Below are 2,906 nucleotides of genomic sequence, written 5' to 3' on the forward strand. Positions count from 1 at the left end.
CTGCCACCCGCCGAGCTCGCCGAGAAGGAAAAATCTAACGCTAACAAAGACTGCTGACGCCTTCAGGCGGAGCCCACCCTGAACAGTCGGGGTGGGGGTCCGCCCTCCGTCACCCCGTAGGCGTGCCTCCCCCTACACTTACAGAGGCCTAATCGAACAAGGGGACGAGGCCCATACTACCTTAGATGGTAAAGAGTAACCTGGTAAACCAAACTAAGGAAACAACACCCACCGATAGACAAGTAGCCGCAGGCGACCCAGGGGGTGGCGATGTCTATCGACGAAACGCGAGGAGTCGTGAGTCAGGTCGAACGACCGCTCCCCCGTCCGGCTGCGTCCCACCTCCCTCGGGGAAGGGTGGCGGGAAATGGAGACAGGTAAGTGGGTCACTCGTAAATATATAAACCAGTAAGTTTTATAATATTTACTTCGTTCCCCACTTACCTGTCTCCCCACAACCTATGCACCGAGTGGCACTGTCCGATGGTGGGAGGCCCGAGGGGTGGGACCCCCGGAGCTCGTATCATCGAGCGACCATAGCCAAATCGGCCTGTGATATGTCCGATAAGTAGCAGGCGACGAAGCGATTGGAGTCTTCCACGCCGTCGTCTTGCAGATGTCCACTATTGGAAAACCTGCGAACAGGGCTGTAGAAGCAGTGAAACCCCTGCTGTTGTGAGCCATGGATCTGCCTGGACCTGTAGCCAGAGGGCGGATGGCTTCCACCAAACAGCGGGACAAGGTATCCTCCCAGGCTGCTGAGTGGGGCACTCGAAGGAGGAAGAACAGAGATGTCGAAGTACCCAAGAGATCTTGTGTTCTGTTGAGGTACCACTTCAGTGCCCTAATGGGAAACCATACTGTAGTCTGTCCTCGGGGATCAAACAGAAGGTCTTGATCTCTGGGATGATGATGTCTCCCGGTAGGAGAGCCCAAACCTGGTTCTAGCGAAGGAGGGGTCGAGAACTATCAGCACCCCACAAACCGTAGGACTGAAGGCACCTTAGTCAAGGCGAGCCGTTGCTGCCTGGCGTGGAGCCGTAGGGGAAGCCCCTGATGGAAGGCGGCAACAGCCGAACGAAAGTCTTTGATCGTCTACACCCTGCCTCCCTTCTTGGAACAGTGTGGGTAAGGAGTCAGCGATCAAGGTTAGAAAGGCCACGGTAGGCAGAGTCTGTCTCGTTCGGCATACTCCGAATCTCCGTAGGCAGAAAACGTAAGTACCAAGGTTGTTCTCACTCTGGCGGCCAAAGTCCTTTCTGTCTAAGGAAACACCAGACAATTTCCAGGCACCTAATTGTAGGCCCTTGCTGTCCGGGTGAGCCAGCGCCCCGTCTATGGGACAACCGACTGTTTGTCCGGCAGGATTGCTGGCTCGTCCGCTAGGAGCTAGATAACTTTTGCCCGAACCGGGGTCAGCGGGGCCACTATGATGGCTGACCCTGCCAAGAGGGGGAAGATGTAAGCTTCCGGTCCGTTTCGCGACAGGGACCTGGCGTTATGTGGAAGGCCTGCGGGTGGGCCGCCTGAACAAAGATGAGCAGCCCATTGTTGCCCTGTGTCGCAATCAGGTCTATCAGAGGTCTGCTGGACATGTGGAAAAACCTACTTCATGTTCGTTGCGAAAGGGTCCACTCGTCAGGGTGGAGCTGTCCCCTGGGCAAAGCATCGGCCATCACATTCTCCTTTCTGGCTATCTGAGAGACTTGTAGGGCCATGCCAGATTCTGTAGCTGTGGTGAGGGTCTCCCTTGCCAGACGGCAATATCTCTCTGACCTGGTGCCACCATGTCTGTTGACGTAGCTACAGTATGTTACCACCGTCGTGTTGTCTGAGAGGATGGTAGTCAAAAGCCCCGTACCTGGGCGCCGGAGGGCTCCAGAGAGCCCAACCCTGTGTATCTACTGCTAAAGAAGTCAAGGACAGCGGCCTGCTTGGTGACCTTGTTAGCGCTTGCAGGACAGCCGCACTCGCAGTACTGATTCAGTACCACAGTACCGTTGATGACTCCTTCAGTTATCAACCCGTTGCAATCAGAAAACTCTGAAGAAAAGGAATGTCCTGATGATGCTAAGCTGTACCCTGTAGGGAGGTTTAATGGAGGTTCTTTCCATGCTAAAAAATATTAACCATAATACTTTTTAAGAAAAAGTCACCCAGGAAAGAACCTGGGCACGAAAACCAAACTACCAAACGACTGATCCGCTCTCAGCCCCAGTCCCCTTGCATCGGGACTGTGACTGTGTGATCATCGTCAGGTGTGTATCACCATTCCCTAAGGGAACAGATACTACACATGATCTTAGCCAAAAGGCCGAGAAGCATAATATTGGGGAAAGAAAAGGCGTAGACCTATTGAAAGATAATGATGCCTGAGGCGCCTAACAATATTACCCCGGTCAACGAAAACCTGTCAAGCCTAGAGACAAGTATCTCCTGGATGGGAAGCTGCACTGACGAAAAAGTGCCTTGCCCAAGGAAACAACTGAATGATCCGGCCAGGACTCAAACCTGCAAGCCTTAGATCACCAGTCCACTGCCTTCACCACTTGACCACAGTACTCTCCAAAAATGAGTACTGAAGGTACAGAATCTCACTCTGCTGAGTGAGTACAGAATCTTAAACAATGCTACCCTGCTACAAAAAATGAGACTGAGTACTGAATGGATAGTTTGCTTCATCAGAATCTTAAACAAAGCTACAATGCTACTGTTTATGTGACTCCTACAATTAAATGTATGTATTTAAGAACGTATTTAGGATCATCCTGCAAGTAGGAACTTGAGAAGAAGCCTCACTGGCTTAACCAAGCTGCAAGCTGACTGTCAATCTCTTACGTTTGTAACCACAGGGTAGCCCACAAAGTACAGCACATGTAAGGCCTCCACAACGTACTGCATGTCCG

At 52.2% G+C, this 2,906-nt stretch overlaps 1 pseudogene; it reads right to left on the reverse strand.

Moving 5' to 3' along the window:
• Positions 1 to 2,099: 2,099 nt before the first annotated feature.
• LOC139957818 (U2 spliceosomal RNA) lies at positions 2,100 to 2,326 on the reverse strand (annotated as a pseudogene).
• Between the last annotated feature and the right edge of the window lie 580 nt (positions 2,327 to 2,906).

This window comes from Apostichopus japonicus, chromosome 17, assembly GCF_037975245.1.
Source record: "Apostichopus japonicus isolate 1M-3 chromosome 17, ASM3797524v1, whole genome shotgun sequence".
Classification (NCBI taxonomy): Eukaryota; Metazoa; Echinodermata; class Holothuroidea; order Aspidochirotida; family Stichopodidae; genus Apostichopus; species Apostichopus japonicus.